Below are 22852 nucleotides of genomic sequence, written 5' to 3'. Positions count from 1 at the left end.
TCCTCCAGGCTAATGTCCTTCCTTTCTATTGCATTAATCTCCTCTCTAACCAGCAATGCCACCCCACCTCCTTTTCTTTCCTGTCTATCCCTCCTGAATATTGAATATCCCTGGATGTTGAGCTCCCATCCTTGGTCACCCTGAAGCCATGTCTCTGTGATCCCAAATATATCATATTCATTAATAACTATCTGCACATTGAATTCATCCACCTTGTTACGAATGCTTCTCGCATTGACACACAAAGCCTTCAGGCTTGTTTTTACAACACTCTTATCCCTTATACAATTATGTTGAAAAGTGGCTCTTTTTGCTTTTTGCCCTGGATTTGCCTGCCTGCCACTTTTACTTTTCACCTTACTACTTTTTGCTTCTACCCTCATTTTACACCCCTCTGTCTCTCTGCACTTGTTTCCATCCCCCTGCCACATTAGTTTAAAGCCTCCTGAACAGCAGTAGCAAACGCTCCCCCTAGGACAGTGGTGCTAGTCCAGCACAAAATAAGAAACAAACATAAGAAGTTTCAAATAAGATTCAAACATAAGAAGTGGTTAAGGAGGCACTCCAGTACATCTGCTCAGTGGTTCCTTTGAGGAATGAGTCCATTATATATTTTTTTTTAATATTCAGGCTGTGTATAATTCTCCTGCAGCAGTAATGAGATTTTGTATGCGACAGAGATGCAGTTTGGATTTACTGGGGCTATTTTGGTGCAGTCTAAATTTGCTCTGGTGCACCTAGAAGCCGTTTGTTTATATTCTGTACACTCCTCCTGGCATTATTTGCTGCTTCTTTTCTCTTTTGCTCTTTCCATTCATGTTGCTGCTGAATTTAAGAGAGCATGAGCTGTATACATGTACATATGTGTGTGTGTGTGTGTGTGAGAGAGTGTGGGTGGTCTTTGAATGTATCCTGCTTATGAAAGCACTGAGCTGAAAAGAAAAGGCGAGAGCTTGAAATATAGGGGCAAAAAGAGAACAAGAATGAAAAAATAGCCTACACTATTTAATCAGAGATGTGGGCGTGAAGACGGCAGCTGCTCTGAAACACTTGTCGATGAATCGTGATATCCGCAGCATTTTCTCCTTCAACCTTGATTAGTATCCCAGCTCACTGGGCAGAATGAACACGCTTTGTCTCCTCTGGTTTCGGAGATAGACACCGAGAGCAGTGCACCGCTCACTTCTGACGCATCCCCCAGCAAGCCCCAACCCCCTAACCCCCCACAACTCCACCACCCCAATAGTCATCTGCCACAAATACCTGGCGCAGTCAGCCACGTGTGCTCGGAGGAGAGTGGTCCAGTATAAATGGAGTGACAGAGTTCACGTGTGTAGCCGGTGATTAACCCTGCTCAACATGAGGTAAAGCAGGTCGCCCAGCCAACTTCTGCAAATGGTAAATATTCATTTCTTTGATCTCTTTCTTTAATATGTTGCTCTTGTTAAAGGGACCTTTACAGGTGCCACCATAAGGCACCATTCAAAAACAGTCATACAGTTTAACCCTTAATGCAATAATCTGTGTGAAGCTTTTAATCAGTCCAAATATTATTGTTCCATAAGTATAACATTAGCAGCGTGTGAATTTGTCAGCCTTTGTATAATTGGACATATCGGTCTTTCATCTAGGGAATTTGGTTATGGTATATAAAAGATGTTACTGCACATCTGATTCAATTGCTAATATCCTGGGTTAGAACATTTTGGAGATTTTGTCAGCATTGATAGTGTTTGGTTGATAGATGGATTTATTTTGTTTCATTACTTGGTGGATGTCAGACACATTAGGTTAAGGACAATTCCTGAATAAGCCATGGTCTGTCTATTTCTTTGAGTTGGCTGTCTGGAAATTGTTTGTTTAAAAAAACAACAAGCTCATTCTTTCTACTTTTGCCTGTAGTTTCTGACATGGTGATGTGGATTTATTACTGAGTTTTTCAATTGATCCTCTTCATCAAAAGATCTTTGATGAGGAGTCTGGTCTCATCCGCACTACCTCATTGCTGCGTTTGAATCTGACAAACAGAAACTATTTGTAGTTCTTCTGCAAGCTGATGAGTACAATGATAATCTGGGATTTTGACCTAAGTTTTGGGAATTGCTTATCCAAACTAAGCACATTATGGTCACATTATTAGCCTATGGTGGATTCATGTGCTGATGCAAAATGTCCTCACAATTTAATGGAAGCGAAATTCTATATAAAGTATAAAGTATAAGAGTGTATGAGTATACTGACAACGCAGAAGGTGAGCTTAGATTGCAGTGGATTTTGGTTAATTGGGTTACACTGAGACCAGTATATATTGGCCCAATTAGCAAGCTGTCCCAATTAACCAAAGTTTCGTTGAAATAGTTAAAAAGGCACAGAAAAATCTAACTGAGTGACAAATTACATATTTAAATAAACTACATAACAGATTAGAACACTACCAATACTACTACAGTACTACAAAACTGTGTGAAACCCTTTTTGACAGGGCGACTCTGCAAACGCGACTTGTTAGCCCCTCTCTAACACTGGACTCCGCGGCGAGAACCCGCCACCCGCTCAGGCTCCATACATCTAGGGTGTATACGACTTTGATCCCGCCAAACCTGTGAGATAGGGATGCCTTGCCCACCCAAATCTTGGTTTTTGTGAACACTATGTGATTTACTGCCCCTTTGTCCTTTGCAATTGCCCAGCACCACGAAATAACAGATTGTACACTGCATACAATTATAAAGAAAGTACATTTATGAATGTTAACTTAACCAAAGAGTTATTAAAGTAAAAAAACAAACAAACTTAAAGGGCCCATTATAATTAAACAGTCAAATGTGCATGTAAGTTGGAGCTCATCTTGAAGATATCTGTGACTCATGCGCTGGACCCTCGGTCTGCATGAAAGCACACAACACCTTCTAAAAGTCACTTAAAATCCACCTCAAACAATTGGGCTCTCCCACGGTCTTTCCTCCTTGAAGCCATTCATCTGTACAAAGCACCTTGTTCAATAGGGATGGCATCCTCACCCATCTTCCCTCCTGTCTTCTCCCAGCTCCCGCCAAAAGAGACCTCAATCCTCACCAGAGTCCCTCAGAAAGCCTCTCTGCCCTACATACTCCAGAACATTCTCCCAATTCCACCATCCCGATTGGCTGACACCACATTCCTAAGCTGAACAAAAAAGCCCTTTATCAGAGCTCGAACCTAAACAAGCTAAAAGCAGGACGGGCTGCTCTTACAGAACTGCTAAAATGAAATGCCTTCAGCATAGCAGTAAAAATTTTAACTAGGGCATTACATGTTTATTAGTCCCTAATACTTATCAATGGAGGAATTCACCCATGTTGCACTCTTTTGACTGTAAATGAATAAAATCAGTGCATACACAGAGTTGAGATAATGCATTCCCTTCTTACAGTGCTGTCAATGATTGCATCCTCCTAATCTTCATTTTCATTGCAACATTCAAGGTGATTGTTGATACCTTCAAATTCTTCATAGTACCTAACCTGTTGAAGTAGTGGAATTATTTCATTTTCACCCCTGATCATTTCTGGCATCTTCAAGCCTGAATGCTTGAAACTGCAATGAGAAAATTGGTTTTGAATTGTCTTACTGCTTATTTCCTGTCAACTATCTGCGGTAAAAATCTCTGCTTTTTGAATATAAACAGATACAACTGTCGTCACTATCTCCTCCCATAGATGCTGTCTGGCCTGCTGAGTTCTGCCAGCATTTTGTGTTTTTAGATACAACTGATGTTATTTAAAAACTGCTCACTGGAAGCACGATGTAGTGTCTAACAACCATGCAAGTGCACATATCTGATGCAAGATAGAAACTGTTCATCAACCATGTCCTGTCCCAATTAAGTGGCATATTGTCCCAAATAAACAAGGGAATCCTGGCTATTTTCTTGATTAGCTTCTGTTCTTATAAGAGTCATCCGAAGTAAGCAGCTGCCCTAATTAACTGATGGTCCAATTAACTGGAACCTACTGTATTACATTTTTATCATCACATGAATTAAGATGACAATAGGAATAAAAATTATGACACTAGACAATTCTGTAAAGATCTTGAGAAATGAGTTTTTGTGCATGAGCACCATTTTATGGATGACACCATTCTGGTGATCACACAAAAATGAAAATTATCACATGAAACTAAAGACATTGCAAGGGTTGTAGCTTGGTAAAAATTAGCAAACTATCAATGATAATTTCCAGTGAATTTAAGAGGAATTGCTGCTGATGCAGTTTTAACTGAAAGATTGAGGAGGTGGAATGATGTGGTGAGCCAGAACGAGTGAATGAAATTCTGATGAAATGAAATCCAAGAATGATCCTTCTGGATCTGTGATCCCAAGTGGTCAAATAAATAAATACATGAATGGCACGTTGAGGGATATTTACATGCTAACATTGAAGAAATTGAATTTTTCTTGTTAAACTGTGTATTTAGTCTCTGTTGGAGAATCCTGTGTGACCTCTGTACTGCATGAAAGCTGATTGTCTTTCCAGCCTGCTGTGCCTTCTCAGTTGTTGCATCTTGTGGGTTTGGAAATACAATGATTGTTCTCCTCAAGCAAGCAATGTACTTATACCTTTTTGACTGGCAAATTTAGTGCATGTCCAATGTAGGGGCTTGGAAGAATCCAAATGTATAGGTTACTAAATTTGTTGTGATAGCAAAAGAAAACTGTGCATTATCTCACTGGGAAGTTTTCAGTGTACTATGGCTTTGTAAGTAGATAACTGATAACTCCTAAGATAGGTCAAGTACATTCAGGCCATAATAAAACATGTAGACTTGAACACTGGGACGGTTTGAAAGCAGCAGGAGAATGGGGAAGTCACCTTTCTAATCAGAGAGATTTATTCCTGCTACAGAGCAGAAGGAACTTCCCACTTTAATTACAACTGCAGACCAGAGAGAGAACAAATGCAAAAATTACTGTAATACATCATAAAGGCTGCTTGAACTGATTCTGTTGCAGGTTTCAAACCATCCCGATGTTTTGCTGAGAATTGCATCCACTTAACATTGGAAAATTGAGAGTGGACCCCTTAACTCATTAGCGCAAAAAAATGTGACTATCTTAAGCCACTACTGGATTGGTCTGAAAAAGACACTAAACTAAATCATAAGCTTTGAATACCGTCAGTATTATTGCTTTGTAATGTTATTGTAAGATACATTTAGAAGTTATATTTTCATTTTAACTGTTACTATTCATAGTTACTATGTAACATCCGTTGCTAAAAGTTACCAAAATCAATATGAAATGGATGTTTTATTCAGCTTCACATGTAACTCGTTGGATAATTAAGTCTTCAATCTTTTGCTGCATTTTCTGTGCCAGATTTTTATGGCTTTCTTGATAGGAAAGATAGCATGCATTTCAATGCTTTACCAGTAAAATGTATGCAAATTAGATGCTAGGTTTGATTAAAATGGCACCCCTGTGTGTTCTATCCCATTTAAAACAGACATATGCAATTTGAATTGTAATGGCTGGTTTTAAAGGTATTCAGGCTGTCAGTTTTCCTTAATTCAGCAGTGAGATATTTATGAAGTACTGCTTCAATGCCATATTTGTTTGGATTGACAACAACATCTCCTCCACAATCTTCATCAGCACAGGTGCACCACAAGGCTGTGTACAGCCCCCCCCCCGCCCCCCCGCTCTTCTCATTTTGTATTTATGATTGTGAGGTTAAGTACAGCTCCAATGCCGTATTTAAGTGCGCTGACGATACTACTGCCATTGGCCAAATCAGAGGTGGTGTCGAATCAGCATATGGGAGGGAGATTGAAAATCTGGCTGATTTTCAAAATCAACCTCTCACTCAGCGTCAGCAAGACCAAGGAGGTGATTATTGACTTCAGGAGGAGGAAACTGAAGGTTTTTCGGGGGATCAGAGATGGAGAGAGTCAGCAATTTTAAATTCCTCAGTGTTACCATTTTAGAGGAGCTGCCCTGGGTCCAGAACGTAAGTGCTGTTATGAAGAAAGCACAGCAGCATCTCTACTTTCTTAGAAGTTTGTGAAGATTCAGCACATCACCTAAAACTCTGACAAACTTCTATAAATGTGTGGTGGAGAGCATATTGACTGGCTACATCAAAGCCTAGTATGGAAACACCAATCCCTTGAATGGAAAATGCTACAAAAAGGAATAGGTATGGTTTAGTCCATCACAGGTAAAGCACTCCCCACCATTGAGCAGGTCTACATGGAGCGTGGTCACAGGGAAGTAGCATCCATAATCAAGGATCCCTAACACCCAAGCCTTGCTCTCTTTTCACAGCCACCATCAGGAAGAAGGTACAGGAGCCTCAGGACCCCCGCCATCAGGTTCAGGAACAGTTACTACCCCTTAATCATCAGGTTCTTGAATCAGAGGGAAAAAAGCTTCATTCAACTTCACTCGTCCATTGCTGAATTCTTCCCACAACCTATGGACTCACTTTCAAAGACTCGTATCTCATGTTCTCGATAGTTATTGCTTATCTATTTATTATTATTATTTATCTTTTGCTTTCTTTTTGGATTTGCACATTGGTTGTTCGTCTGTCCTGTTGCGTGTGGTCTTTCATTGATTTGGTTGTGCTTCTTGTACTTACTGAGAATGCCCGCAAGAAAATGAATCTCAGGGACCTCATTGATAAATTTACTTTTACCTTTCAACTTTGACACACTGTTTAAATCAGGTTCATTTTACTTTCAAAGCTGCCTCAATGTAGTTTACGCTGCAGAGTTTTATTTGGCTCATCTTTTCTGCTTGCTTCATGGGCCTTTGTTAAGTGTAGTGTCCCCTGTCAATGGTTTCAAGATTTTGTTAATCATTTAAGATGGATCTCAATACTCACTGTGACCTGACACCATTTGAAATGTGCATGCTTTGATCAAAATGTTAGTACCAATACAGGATGTGTTGGGTTATGCTGTATCTCACTGGGTCAAGGCAGCTGTGCTTTCAGGCAAAAGTTAGATCTCAACAGCTCCTGGAAATAGCCCCTGGAAATCTGGCCAATGCTGTGGTTGGAAGGCACCATTTCTCCAGCTGGGGTAATCTACTGCTAGAAACCAAATCTACTCTCGGTGAAGTAAGGGAAGAGTTGAGAGTAGGATTGGATTTTATTCTCCTTGCAGCAGAAAAGAATGTCGAGGTGGTCATTCTGGACAATAATTTTTACTGCCTTGTCCGTGTAGCCATATAATCAGGCAAAACAGACAACAAAACAGGCAACATTTTCAGAGCCCTGGTGAAACCAGTGAAATTCTTTATGGTATTAATCTGATCATTTCAACTAATGTGATTTTGGTATTCTTCATTGGCCACTGTCTCCTGCTGGAGAGATGGCACCTTTAGAAAACCAAAAAGATTAGTCACGGGAATATGGGAGCCAAATGGAATAAATGATGCTTCCAGAAATCATAGAGAATCTTAAAAGGGATTATAAAGGTTGGTGAACAAAGTTGATTCCCTGATGTACTTATGGTCAATAATCAAGGGGTTACTTTTAAACATGTTCAGGAGGGAAACTGCGACAGAGGGGAATGTCCCCTGAAAGTACAGGGATAGAGCTTCTTCAACATCAGCCTGAAGAAAAGATAGTTCAGCAATATCATTACACCTTGATGAACATAGGATCTGTAAATCACTTTTTTTGGCTAGGATATACGTAATAGCATGGTCTTTCAAAATTTCCTGTCTTCTGTCTCAAATATTTTAGATGGCAGAAAGCAATGCCTTTTGGTAAAACTCTCAGAAGCAATAGCTTCCAGCTGAGTTGTGGTAGACTGTGAGGGGATGAATGAACCTAGTCCTGCTGAAAATGTATGGATCTATACATGAAGAAATTCTTTACCCTCATCTGCAAACAGAAAGAGGAAAGACAAAAGAATGGAAAATGTTGCCAATCTCATCAGTTGATATTGAGTTCTATGTTTCATCCAAAGCCTACCAATCAGATAAAGCCTGCTCTTGAAATGGTGGTGCACCAGATCAGGGCTGAGCCAAACCCAGCAAGAACTTAAATAGCTGCAGCCTACCTGAGGACATGATCACTCAGGTTGGGAATGATAAAGGTGGTCATTTGCTTAGTAGCATTTGTCTAGGGCAAAACTTCTGACAAACTGGACAAACTTTCCTAAATGGGATTTGAGGAGCAAATCAACATTTGGAAATGAATTCTAATTATTAGGTGGCAATTAAAGTTGGAAATATTCCTGTTCTTTTCAATATCAATCATCAATATGCTCAAATATACAAAAGAAAGCTAATGATCTCTTACAGTACATTAGAAATGTACAGGCCGAGTCCACCTTTTGCTTTGGATCCTTTCCAGTTCACTTATTGCTCGAATCAATCCACTGATGATGCATAGGCTCAGCCTTCCATTTTGTCCTGACCCACCTGGAAAATGGGATCTCATATGCCAGGTTACAGTTTATAAATTTCAGTTTGTCATTTAATACCATCATATCCCAGAAACTGTGGGGAAACTGTTCTCATTGGGTCTCAACACCTCACTCTGTAACTGGACCCTGGACTTTTGAACAAAAAGGCCACAGTCAGTCTGTGTAGGCGTCAATGTCTCTTGTCCTGTTACGCTGAGCACCGGCACTCTACAGGCCTGTGTGTTTAGCCCGCTGCTGTTCACACTGCTGACGCATGACTGTGATTCAGCTCAAACCGTATCATCACATTTGCGGATGACACAACAGTGGTTGGCCTCTTCAACAACGATGAGAGGAAGTGAATGGCTGCTGAACTGGTATGACAAAAACAAGCTAAATCTGAACATGGAGAAGACCAACAAAATTATTGTTGACTTTAGGAAGGTGCAGTTGAACCTCTACATATACATGGCTCCTCCATAAAAAGAGTTCAGTACACCAAGTTCCTGGGAGTTCACATTACAGAAGACCTCACTTGGTCCCTCAATATCATCTCCCTGGATATAAGAAAGCCAGAGAAGATTAAGGCAAGCGAGACCTCTCCCTATCTGAACTGAATTTTACAGGAGCACCATTGAGAACATCCTGACAAACTGCTTCTCCATCTGGTATGGGATTGGCAGAGCATCAGACTGGAAGTCCCTACAAAAGACTGTGAGAGTGGCTGAAAAAATTATAGCTGTCTCCCTACCATTATCGGGGAGATTTGTCAAGTGCACTGTGTACACAGGACCCTTAATATTACCAAGGATCCCACCCATCCATCCAGCATCCGCTTTAACGTTTTACCATGAGGCAGGAGACTCCGATGCATAAAGAAAGAAGGGTCAGAATGGGAAACTATTTCTTCCTTCAGGCCATTAGACTTCTAAACTCCTTGTCACATCTCATTCGAAGTGTCACCAGATAATTTGTACTGTACCCTACAATATTTAATTTATGCACTTTATTTTGTTTATCTATACGTAATTCATTTGTAGATTTAATTCTTACTTTCCTAAGTTATAGTGTGTTATATGTGTGCTATGCGTTCTTCTGTGCTTTACACCCTGGTTTGGAGAAATGTGGTCTCATTTGGTGAATATAGTTCAATGACAATAAACTTGATTTTTTTGACTTGACTTGACTTGAATGATTTCACAGTCTTCAGCTTAGATGTATAGTTGGTCCACAGATTGTAAGCATTTGTGACCAATTCGAAATTACTCCTGGGACCAAAGCCAATAACAGCAAACATCAGGCTATATATTTTTGACAACATGACTAACCAAACTTTTAATTCTTTTCACTGTCACAGCAGCTTTCCTTCAGGAGGATGTAAAACATACAGAGCTGTGAGGGCAAGTATCTTAATCTGCCAAGGTGAAGCAGAAACCAGATATCAGAAGAGGGGGAAGGGAACATTCATTCTCAGTAATGGGGAAGAACCTGGGAGTAAGGACATTATCAGTGGGAGATGCCTTTTGTATTACAGGTCATGGGGCAGGTCTGGCCTTTACTTCGCTTCTGTGCTGAATTGGTCAACTTGGCACCTTCTATTTATTTTTTTTATTCTACTTGTGTTTCCAGTAAAAACTATGTTTAATTTGTGTTTAACTTATGTTTGTCTTATATGAGGCTATATGCCCATAATGCTTTTGTGCAGTAGTTTTTCATTGCACCTGTGCATATTGTACACATATATGTGCATATGGCAATTAACTTTGACGTTATCAGGTGTTTGAGAATAGATTATGGGTCAAAGGGCCTTTGTTGTGCCACACTGTTTGAGATCCTGTGACATGTATATCCCCAAAGAAAGCATTGAGAATCATACCCGACACTTCCTCATGCTGATGGCCAGCTTTGTGTACAACTACATCAAACAATGCAAAGGCATTCAGTACCCAGGCGATAAATTCCACTGCATGCTGAATTCTGATCTGCTCCTTTGCCCTCTAATTGTCGCTGGAAGACGATCAACTTGGTAAAAACTGTTCTCTGTTTTGCCTGAAATGTAATTATCCATACAACAAACTGTCCAAAACAGACATGCATTATGCCGCATTGTAGAGACCTAAACTATAAGGTGAAGGATACACTCAAGAGGAGTACAACAGCTGTAAAATTTCTGTAGGAGCTGAATGTCATTTTTACAGGAAGGGAATGGGATCAGGGCAAAACTTCCACACTGTATACATACGGAAATGTATTTTTTGCAGTATAACTGCTGTCGAATTTTTCAACGTAAGATGAGTGAGGCATCCCAGAATGCCAAGCACTATAAAAATCATAATTTGAAACGTCGACTGTTTACTCTTTTCAGCAGGTGCTGCTTGGCCTGCCGAGTTCCTCCAGCATTTTGTGTGTGTTGCTTGGATTCCCAGCATCTACAGATTTTCTCTTGTTTGTAACTGGTCTGTACTAGACTCCAGTTATGACTGGCTAGAATTCCAGATCAGTTCTGACGAAGGGTCTGACCCTGAAACTTTGACTGTTTATTCCCTTCACAGATGCTGCCTAACTTGCTGATTTCCTCCAGCACTTGGTGTGTGCTTCTGTGGTTTAAGTACCTTTACATGTTTTCTGTATACTTCCTCTTGGGGCAGAGTGAATTCTGGCTCATTATTTATTTGGTAACTATATTGTGTATTTTGTCCATTCATGATGGTTCAGATGTGGTGCTTTGCTTCTTGGAGGGATTTTGCTGCCTCCATTTGAGTCCTGTTTGAGATGCTTTCAATGCCGCAAGTGCAGCTGAACAAAATGACTATGGGGCACAGGACTCTCCTCATACCATCAGCAGATCAACAGGAAGCCACATTGACTGAGTCATTTTTATCTTGCTTTGGGTTCTTCCTCACACTGTCAGTTTGATGTCCATATCAGAGGCTCTGATTTTTAATGCTGGCAACAGTATGCTTTGAGCCCAAAGGAGATCTCTGGAGATGTTTTTGCCCAGTTGACCTCAAAGGCAGAATTTAATTATCATAATTGTCAACATGTCCTTTGTCTGGTAACTTTCTTCCAGGGCTTTTCGGCAGTAGACATGGAAAATCCTTGTTTTCCCCTTATTAAAAAAGTATGCATCAATTGGCTATGTTAGGCACCCTGAAAGCACTCTCCTTACTCCAATCTCTCTCCATTATTACGGCATCTTTTCATTAACCAGCAACACGCTCCGGATGCTAAGAGTGTTGCTCCTATTGTTGTATGTCTCTTTAAAAGCTGCCTGCTAAGAACACAAATACTGAATAAGTAGTGACAGCTGTAAGAACTTGTAACGCACAAATTGGGAGTGTTACAATGAAGTGAACAATGTCATTATCAGTGTAGTGTTGCACTGGGGAAACACAAAAATGCTATCCTGCAAATGAAATTCAGTCTCTTTCACAATGATAGCTCAATTAATAACAGTTCTATTGTGGAAGAAATACTGTACAAGCAATTTCTAGGTGAAGCTTATTGTTTCTCTGATCATTGTATGATGTGAAGAGTCTAACCCTACTGTATGATCTTGTATCTCCTAACTCAGAAGTACTGTGGTTAATTCTAATGCCTCTCATATCATCCAAACTCAGATAAACACAAACTGCATTTCAGACCTGTGACCTACATTGCAATGGAAAATTCAACCTCGCTTCCATTTGCCAAGTAACTTTGGGAATTGAGGATGGTGGTTGGAGGGGGTAAGGATGGTAGCAACTGGGAAGGAAATGGTTAATTAAAGGATTTAATTGATGTTTATTGTCAGTAAATTGCCTATATAGGAAATTTGCTTCTCCAGCAGACAAGAGTGGTCACAATTCAGATGTCCATTTGATATTACTTTGCCGTGCCTCAAAATAGCACAGAGCAATTACATTTCAGCTGATAATGATGTCTACTTTTCATTTTATTTCTCAATTTGGCAAAATATTTCTTGCATTTATTCAAACAAATCCCTACGTTTAATTGATCAAGGCGCCATACAGCATAGCCTGGTTAAGCTCACAATGTGACTAGCACAGTGAATTTGAATGACAATTTTTGTTCAGAAGTCTGTGCTATATTTTAAAGGTTATGTTGTGCAAACGAAGCTGTGAAGAGCTGCAATTCTGATGTAAAGCTCTGCTGAAATTCACTGCCAGCGCACTGAGTGCTTTGATAAGTGTGTAGGATGCGAACTGCAGGCAATATGTACATCTTGTAGGACAGCAGAACCAGACACAGGCACCAGAACAGGACAGTTAAAAACAAGCAGGTCATTTTTCAACTCTGGATTCAACCCTTTCCTGCCATCTCTGATTTTGAATTTACGGATCGGCTACCAGACAGAAAGAGATACGGTGTTCTGGGGTACTGTCTTGTGAATTATCATAATAAAATTCTAACTGCGCATTGCAGAATACCATTGTCATTGGGCAGTTCTCTAAGGATAATGATTTACATGAATATAGTTTGCATTAAGTGGGACAAAATACCTCCTCAGATTCAAGGGTAAATAAGTTGTGTAGCCTGTCTGAATGTTTTGGATGCTTATCATTTGGTTAAAAAAATCTACTTCCAAATGTATTTTTGTGAATTATTGTTAAAGTATGATGGCGACAACCAAGAGGAGGATTGTAAACACAGGAGATTCTGTTGGAAATCTTGAGCAACACATCCAAAATAATGGAGAAACTCCAAGTCAGGTATCAACTATGAAGGTGAATATACAATGAACAATATGAGCTGTGATCTGTCATCAGGAATAGGAAGAATTGGGAAGAAGGCAGAATAAGAAGTGGGGGAAGGGAAAGAGTGCTGGCTTCTGCACCCTTCCTCTCTAGTCCTGATGAAGGGTCTTGGCTCAAAATGAAGACTGTTCATTCTTCTCCATAGACGTTGCCTCACTTGATAAGTTCCTCCAGGATTCTGAGAGAGGAGGATTATGTTAGCCCAAAGCTTGGGGGAAAAGAAGTTATTTTCAGCTTACTTCACTCAGTGCACAGGAGTGAGATAGATCAGCTGGTTGAGTGATATTGCAGCAACAACCTTGCACACGACATCAGTAAGGCCAAGAAATTAATTGTGAACTTCAGGACGAGAAGTCAAGGGAACACACACTGGTCCTCATTGAGGGATCAGAATCAGGTTTATTCTCACCGGCATGTGACATGAAATTTGTTAACTTAGCAGCAGCAGTTCAATGCAATACATGATAATATGGAGAAAAATAAATAAATAAGTAGATCAATTACAGTAAGTATATCTAGGTATATCAAATAATTAGATTAAAATAGTGCAAAACAGAAATAATATTTATATATATATATCAAAAAAGTGATGTAGTGACATGGGTTCAATGTCCATTCAGAAATCTGATGGCAGAGGGGAAGAAGCTGTTTCTGAATCATTGAGTGTGAGTCTTTAGGCTTCTGCTCCTCCTTCCTGATGGTAACTATGTGAAGAGGGCATATCCTGGGTGATGGGGATTTTTAATAATAGACATCATCTTTCTGAGGCACCGCTTTTGAAGATGTCTACAGAGACTAGTACCCAAGATGGAGCTGACCAACTCCAGAAGTGGAAAGAGTGAGCAGTTTTGAGTTCCTAGGTGTCAACCTCTCTGAGGATCTATCCTGGGCCCAACATAATGAAGCAATTACAAAGAAGGCACAACAGCAGCTATATTTCATTAGGAGTTTGAGGAGATTTGGTATTTCATCAAAGACACTCACAAATTTCTACAGATGTACCATTGCGAGCATTCTAACTGATTGCATCGATGTCTGTTATGGACGGGCCACTGCACAGGATCGGAAAAAGCCACAGAAGATTGTAAACTTAGCCAGTTCGTTCATGGGCACTGGCTTCCCCTGCATCCAAGACACATTCAAAAGGCAATGCCTCAAGAAGACGGCGTCCGTCATTAACGACCCCCATCACCCACGACGTGTCTGCTACTCATAGGCAGGAGGTACAGGAACCTGAAGACACACACTCAAAAGTTCAGGAACAGCTTTTTTTTAACAGTATGTCTTATTGTTATTTATAGTTTTAATTATTATGTTTTGTGATGTACTGCTGCTGCAAAACAACAAATTTCATGGCATATGCCACTGATATTAAACCAGATTCTGATTCTTTATACGCAGTCTTAAGACTTTATGGCATGGTCTCCTTGAAGGCTTTCAAAGGCTAATATTTATCATTCTCTTTCTTTATATTTCATTTCATATTGGTCTGAATGGTTTGAATGAATTTCCATTTGAAGGAGGCAATGAAATTGTCATTATTGATGATGCTATCTCCCTTGGCATTATAATTTGTGAAGTCAATTTATAACCATTTATATATTCAATATTTTGCATCATTTACTCCTTTCAGAATGTGCTTATTAAAATATAGGGTTAACAATTTGATGATTATTAAATATCATGTGCAGTTTATTCATAAATTATTTTAACCGTGATATAATAGATCTAAAGCCATGAATATTTGTATTGTTTTGATTTTTTTTTAGTTTGCAGCTGGGTTTTTTTCATCCAAACTGTGGAACTAAAATTCTGTAATCTCCCATCCCCGTTTCTGACCTACACTCCTTTCAAAGATAGTAGCTTTAGGGAGTGAATCTATATAGAATATATGTAAACATATTAATTCAAACAAGAAAAGTCTTCAGTTCTTAATGTAAATTGTAAATTGCAATCAGTAAATTGAAGTTAAAAGCACAACTTTGCAAATAAACAGTACTGTCTGCGTAGCACAGACCAAGGGATATGGTTTGCAAAATGGTGATTATGAGTCATATTTGTATATGCATCAGCCAAATGTTAAGACAGCAGGGTTGTGTTAATTGCCCTGAATCAACTATGGTTTTAAGGAATTTATACCACTGTAAAATTGTGAACATTATGTAAGTTCAAGGAAGCTGGCAATTAATTTTTCCCATCCAAAGTATTTGAACATTCGGAGGTGTAGATATATATTGTAATTTTAAGGAAGCCTTATCAACCCAAAGTATTGAAGTAAGCAATGTCTTTGTAACCATTCAAATTGCATTGTATCACCTACTGTTATTTTTGATCTTGAGGATATAAGAATGCAATGTACCGAGTATGGGCGACTCTACTGGGAGTGTTTCCAGGAGAATGTTTGTTGTGATGAATCAAGACCATCACATCTATAACTGCTCCAGTTTCTCCAGAGACTTGGTTGCAGTCACAATAGTAGCTCTCCGGGGACTTTGTAAATGATAAATAAAACTGAAAAGCAATACAAATATATTAGGTTCATTCACATGAAAAATTCCTTGAATGGCTACAATGGAGTTAAATATGGAATTTCCCTTCTGTATCCTGTGTTATTTCTTTTGCTGTCATAGTCATAACTTATTAGTCTAACCTTCTCAAAATCTCACAACTTATTCCTGCCAAGTCCTTCAAGAGGATAACCCTGGTTTTATTACTGGTATGCTATCATATATTTTGTGTCTTTTAGCTATTTTGTCAAATTCCCATTATTAAAATGACGTTTTTATTACTTCGCATCCAGTAGAGTTTCCAAGTGGATGAAAGCCTTGTTACTAAATCTGGTCACTCTCAGTTGCCAATAAACATTTTTTTCTCAAAAACTGCACATTTCACAACTGAATTAATGAATCATGACATTTAAAAGTCCCAACAGCTGTAACCTGAGATTGATGTTATATTAGTGTCTTTAAAAAATGGATTTTCCTGTTATGTGAAAAGTAGTTGGATTGTTAATCGCATGAAAATAGTTACTTTTACTTTGTAATTAAAGAAATAAATATCTTTGAAAATGTTATTTCATCATTACTTCCACCTCTCCAGCTTTTCCCTGCTTGAGTTCTGCAATCAACTTTTTCACAATACCCAACAGGGGTACATTTGAGGAAGAATCTTAGATGATGAGATATGTTATAAGATTAATCAAAAAGAAAAGGAAGTATATGTAAGGTTTGCAAAGCTAACTAGTGCATAAATTTAACTGGCTAGGTCATAGGTTTTCATATGACCCTTTACTTATATGTATAACTAATTTTCACAATACAAATACCAAGAAAGCTTCTATAATTTACATAAAAGCAAAGTACAAATTAAAAAATCTGAAAATATTTGTGGAGAGTAGCCTTTCAGGTAATTACCTTTCTCTCAAATTTCTTACAAGTCGTCCTTGGATCAAGAACTTCCAATTTATGTATACCTGTACATATGAACAAGCAGCCAGAATATTAAATTCAAAAAGTCCGATGTACGTATTTGCTTCATTGAACAACAGAGTTTCCTCTCTCTACTCTTAGTAATTGTTCTATCTTTTCAGTCTTATCCACCTTTGAAACAATTAACTACATTACTGCAGAGAGATGAGATGAAGCCTCCGTCTGTCTGGGACTAACATGGATGTTGCAACCTAGCTGTCTAGATACACAAGCCAGGGCAATACAATATGGAGAGCAAGCTGTTGCCCACATTGCAAGCTCCCCATCTCCAAGCATCTGATGAACCCAAAGGAACGGCAGAGACCGATACATTTTGGCACCAGCAGCATGGCAGGAGTTGCCAGTCAGTGTAAGACTGCCCGAGAGACTCCAGCTCTGGACTTTTCCCTTGGGCTTCACTTCAGAAGCCATGAATGGATATAGCCACAAGGCAGCAGAGGTTTGACATCAGAATTTTCCTTCTCCTAGGTGAGCTGCCAACCACAGCGGACAAGCCCCATCTGCCCAAAGTGAGTGGTTTTAAGGTGCCAGTAGCCTGCCTTTGCCCCTTCTCCTATCAGCAGAAATGATTCCGCCAGGCTTAGTAGCTAAGTCACACATGAAGGGCAGAGACTATTTGAGTCACACACCATTGAGAGCATTTAATAGGTAGTGGGAGCTACCACTCACGGTTATAACAACCTTAAGGAACCGCTGCAGAGATACGGTTACCATTTTGAGTATTTTTCAACTTATGGATAAAAATGACGTAAGTAAAAGCGAACCTGTCTGAGGATGGCGGGTACTTGCCTGAAGCTGAGTACACAGCACTCCCCCTGGTGGTGACCTGTTTCCCACCGCTCCCCCTTCACTTCGTCATTCCAGATTGGATGCACTTTTGCAGGCTGCCTCTCACTCAGCACCTCAGTCACTATCCAGAGGTTAGGCAAGACTATAGTCCCTGTTCTCTGGAAATTTTGAGTGCTCTCTAGATACCCACTACACACTAGATTTCTACAGCCTTATCTTATTTAGCACAACTGGTTTTTTTAACCTTATCCAATAAACAGGTCTCCTGAGCAAGATGAAAATCCCCACGAACTACAATATAAAGAATGATGAACATGAACTGAAGGATACGTTTATAAGTACAAATGATACCTTGTGAAGTTGAAGAGCCCTGAGATGTGTTAGAGTAATTCTTGTGGAGAAAGAATAGTGTTAGTTGGTTAAATGTTAGTATTTAGATTATTGGGGAATGGATGCAATTAGGTGTTGTGATAGCAGAAGTGTTTTTGTGAGGTGCATTCGTGACCACTTCCGTAAAATAGTTGAACTTCTCATGACACCAGTACTTTAGCCCTGGAAGCATTGCTTCTTCCTGTTACCTGCTCCTCCTTCTCTGTCCGTCATATCATACATCTTCATACCCTTCTTTCCCAATGCAAGTGAAGGCTGTCACGCTTTCATTTTCTCAGCTCATTGCTGTACTTGAGAATCAATGATTTGTCTCTTTTGGTCTCTGATCTTTTGCACCGGGTGCTGTTGTCTAAAGATACGTCCAGTTTCACAAGAAGTACCTCATATTTAAATTGAATATCAGCTGCTCAATAATAATCAAAACTGGGTACTCTTTCTTTGCAAACAATAGATCTACAATCAACAACTACTTCAGATCTGGTCATGATTAATACTCTCATTTCTCCATAAAAGGTTGTACAGCTTTTGGAGCTCCTAATCAGACCTCAAAGACATCATACCATCAAACCATATCCCCAGAGAAACTTCAAAGAAGCAGGTTACCGAGAGAGGCAATGCTTCAGAAATGAATACCTCTGGTACAATGAAAAATATAACAATCTTACATCAAAACAAGGCTGATGCTCACAAAAACATTCAATGTCACATCATCTAATTATATCCATTCTCCAACCATTTTAGCACTAACAACCAATCAACTAACATTGCTCATAAATAAAACCCACAGCTAATCTTAAAGATGAGTCACTTCGGATGCTTCGTCTGAATTCACGACCTTGACCTTGACATTAGATTTAGATAGATAGATAGATAGATAGATAGATACTTTATTCATCCCCCATGGGGAAATTCAACATTTTTTCCAATGTCCCATACACTTATTGTAGCAAAACTAATTACAAACAATACTTAACTCAGTATAAATATGATATGCATCTAAAATCACCCTCTCAAAAAGCATTAATAAATAGCTTTTAAAAAGTTCTTAAATAGTTTACTAAAATACATTGAATGGTAACTTAAGCTCAGTCCTAACCCCGGCACTTTAACATATCTTACCCCTGGCGGTTGAATTGTAAAGCCAAATGGCATTGGGGAGTAATGATCTCTTCATCCTGTCTGAGGAGCATTGCATCGATAGCAACCTGCTGCTGAAGCTGCTTCTCTGTCTCTGGATGGTGCTATGCAGAGGATATTCAGGGTTTTCCATGATTGACCGTAGCCTACTCAGCGCCCTTCACTCTGCTACCGATGTCATACTCTCCAGTTCTGTGCCCACGACAGAGCCCGCCTTCCTTATCAGCTTATTAAGAAGTGAGGCGTCCCTCTTCTTAATGCTGCCTCCCCAACACGCCACCACAAAGAAGAGGGTGCTCTCCACAACTGACCTATAGAACATCTTCAGCATCTCACTACAAACATTGAATGACGCCAACCTTCTAATGAAGTACAGTCGACTCTGTGCCTTCCTACACAAGGCATCTGTGTTGGCAGTCCAATCTGTGTTGATTTATATGCTCTGATCCCGAGAAAAAATACTTCCAACTGGAGCCTAGGTAAACCCAGTTTCTCATTAAACAATGGTTTTCCATTTTTTTTATCAATTATTCCATCTTTTGACAATTATTTTCCACTTTCAGCACAATTTTATAAAGTCAATCAAATATGGCATCACATAATTACAGACTATCTAATCCCTATGAAATGTTCTATTGTTTCTCTGCATTCTATTTCTAGGTGTACCTGGTGCGCCATTTATTATAGATGGTATTTATTATATTATTTCTCTCTGTGTAATACAGAGATTCTAGTATAGCCAGTAGGGCATCAAAATGGTGCAGAGGTAACTGTTTTGGCTGTTGGTCCTCTGATGAAAAGTTCCATTGCTCACAATTAGTTAGTTGGACTTCTCTGCAAATGATCAATTCCAGTATAATTTCTACTCCAGCAATTCCTTATGCAGCCTCAAAGATGCACATGTACAAGGAAACAGTATACGTAGAGAGACAAGCTTACAGAGTCATGGAGTTACACAGCACAGAAAATGGCTCTTCAACCCAAATGGTCCATGCCAATGAAGATGTTTCATCCAGACTAATCCCATTTGCTAGCATTTGGCCCATAACCTTATAAACCTTGCCAATCCATCTACCAGTCAACCATCTTTTAAAAGTTGTCATTGTACTTGCCTATTTCACTTCCTGCCAGCTGATTCCACGTAAATGCTACACTCAGTGTAAAAAAAGTATCCCTCAAGTTCCTATTAAATCTTTCCCCCTCACTTTAAACCTATGACCTCAAGTTCTTAATTCCTCAACTCTGAAAAAAAGACTGAGTGCAGACATATTTATAAGATCACCTCTCAATTTTTCATGTTCTAAAGAAAAAAGTCCCAGCCAGTCTAGCCTTGCCCTATAACTCAGTCCCTCAGGTTCTGGCAAAATGTTTGTAAATGTTTACTGCATGCTAAGTTTGAAGTAAATTTATTATCAAAGTATGAATATGTTACCATATACAGTGTACTCCAGTAAAATGGTCTATCTATTATTCAGGCAACTCTTAAAGAACAAGAACTAATTAAGAAAGTAACTGGAATTCCATTTGTTTATTTGGGACACTATGTTGCTTAATTAGGACAGGAAACAGTTGCCGAACAGTTTCTAACTAGTGTCAGTCACATGAATTTGTGTGACTGTTAGACACTACGCTGTGCTTAGAGCACACAGTTTTTAAATAGCGCCAGTTGTGTGTGCTTGTGTTCAAAAAGCAGTGACTTTTGTCACTGATAATTGGTGAGAAATCAGCAGTAAGACAATTCAGAATTGTTTTGCTCACTGTGGTTTCAAGCATTCAGGTTTTGGAGATCCAGAAACAACCGTGAGTGAAAAAGAAATAATTTTACAAGTTAGGAACGATGCAGAATTTGAAGATATTGACAATCATCTTGATTGTTACAATAAAATGAAGATCTGGAGGATACAATCATCAAAAGCATCGTATGAAGGCAGCCATTATCTGCACTAGATGTCTGCACTAATTTTGTTCTTTTACAGTCAATCAAAAGAACATGGCAGCATGTTTCACAAAATGCTGATGGAATGCAGCAGGCCAGGCAGCATCTATAGGAAGAAGCACTGTCAATGTTTCGGGCCGAGACCCTTCGTCAGGACTGATAAAGGGTCTCGGCCCGAAACGTCGACAGTGCTTCTCCCTATAGATGCTGCCTGGCCTGCTGCATTCCACCAGCATTTTGTGTGTGTTGCTTGAATTTCCAGCATCTGCAGATTTCCTCGTGGCTGCATGTTTATTGTTTGTCATATCCGATGAAGACAGTGAACACTGTGTGGAAGAGTTTTTAAAGTGAAAGAGCCTTTGCACTGGATCAGTTCCACTCTCTCAACCTCGGAGGTCTGAGGTTTGAGTAGTCATCAACAAACTGCTGTCTTACTTGGTTGCAGTGGATGACCATGACTTCTATGCCTTATCAAGGCCTTTGCTCTCCACAGAATGTTGCAGAACTGTCTTCTTGATCATTGAATCTCACGGTTGATCTCATATTTCCGGCCTGTTGGAGCTGCCTTCACATGTTAGAACAGGCCTGCCCCTATTTCCGCGGAGGATGAGACCTCACCGGGTTTATTCCGCCTGTCGAAGCAGTCTATCGGGTGTGGCCGCTGTCACATGCAAACAATTATGTACTTGGAGGTGCAGGTGAGAGCTGAGTGTCTGGTGGGGGCTAAAGGTGACTGAGCTGTCCTGGAATGGATGTAACAAACCCCTTCACCAGGGGTGCCACCCCTCCTTGGACACCTCATACATAGCAGTGTACACTGGATAAGTTCTTCTGTCGATAACTATTGGGAAATAATATCACAATTTTATATTACCGTAGTGTTTTAATTTGTTCTGTATTTCATTTACATACATAATTTGTTACTCCGTTAAACGGTAGTTCGTCTTTTTATAGCTTTTTAACTATTTCTATGGAAACTTGGCTAAATGGGCCAAAGTGTACTGTTTCTGATGTGTCCCAATTAACTGGAATCCACTGTATTACCTTGAGATTCATTTCCTTGCAGTCATTTACAAGAATTAGAGAAAAACAGTAAAATTTTATGAAAAAATATACATAAACAAAAACAACCAACCAATGTGCAAAAGTATAGGAATAGAATGAGGTGGAGGATAAATGTGTGGCTGAGGGATTGGAGCAGGGGGCAGGGATTCAGATTATCTGGATCATTGGGACCTCTTCTGGGGCAGGTGTGACCTGTACAAAAAAGACGGGTTGCACTTGAATCCCAGAGGGACAAATATCCTGGTGGGAAGATTTGCTAAGGCTATTGGGGAGAGTTTAAACTAGAATTGCTGGGGGATGGGAACTGAACTGAAGTGACAGAGGAAAGGGATGTTGGCTCACAAATAGAGAAAGCTTGGAGAGAGTGTGAAAGGGAGGGTAGGCAGGTGATAGAGAAGGGATGCACTCAAACTGATGGTTTGAAATTAATTTATTTTAATGCGAGGAGTGTTATGAATAAAGCAGATGAGCTTAGAGCATGGATCAGCACTTGGAGCTATGATGTTGTAGCCATTTCAGAGACTTGGATGGTGCAGGGCCAGAAATGGCTACTTCAAGTGCCAGGCATTAGATGTTTCAGAAAGGATAGGGAGGGAGGCAAAAGAGGTGGGGGCGTGGCACTGCTGTTCAGAGATAGTGTCACGGCTGCAGAAAAGGAGGAAGTCATGGAGGGGTTGTCTACGGAGTCTCTGTGGGTGGAAGTTAAGAATAGGAAGGGGTCAATAACTCTACTGGGTGTTTTTTTATAGACCACCCAACAGTAACAGGGATATCGAGGAATTGAAAAGGAGACAAGATTCTGGAAATGAGTGAAAATAACAGGGTTGTTGTGGTGGGAAATTTGAAGTTCCCGAATATTGATTGGCATCTCCCTCGAACAAGGAGTC

General features: G+C 39.7%; 1 protein-coding gene across 2 annotated transcripts in view; it reads left to right on the top strand.

Annotated features, from left to right (window-relative positions):
* Positions 1-1228: 1228 nt before the first annotated feature.
* The window catches only part of ptpn5 (protein tyrosine phosphatase non-receptor type 5), a 185338-nt gene continuing 163714 nt past the window's right edge, over positions 1229-22852 (top strand). For both annotated transcript variants that reach the window (XM_073049259.1, XM_073049258.1), the window contains exon 1: positions 1229-1398. The gene's annotated coding sequence lies outside the window, so the exon portion shown is untranslated. The remainder of the gene's footprint in view (positions 1399-22852) is intronic.

The sequence above is a fragment of the Hemitrygon akajei genome, chromosome 6 (assembly GCF_048418815.1).
Source record: "Hemitrygon akajei chromosome 6, sHemAka1.3, whole genome shotgun sequence".
Lineage (NCBI taxonomy): Eukaryota > Metazoa > Chordata > Chondrichthyes > Myliobatiformes > Dasyatidae > Hemitrygon > Hemitrygon akajei.
Note: the sequence above shows the minus strand (reverse complement) of the source record. Positions and strands in the feature narration are given on the sequence as shown.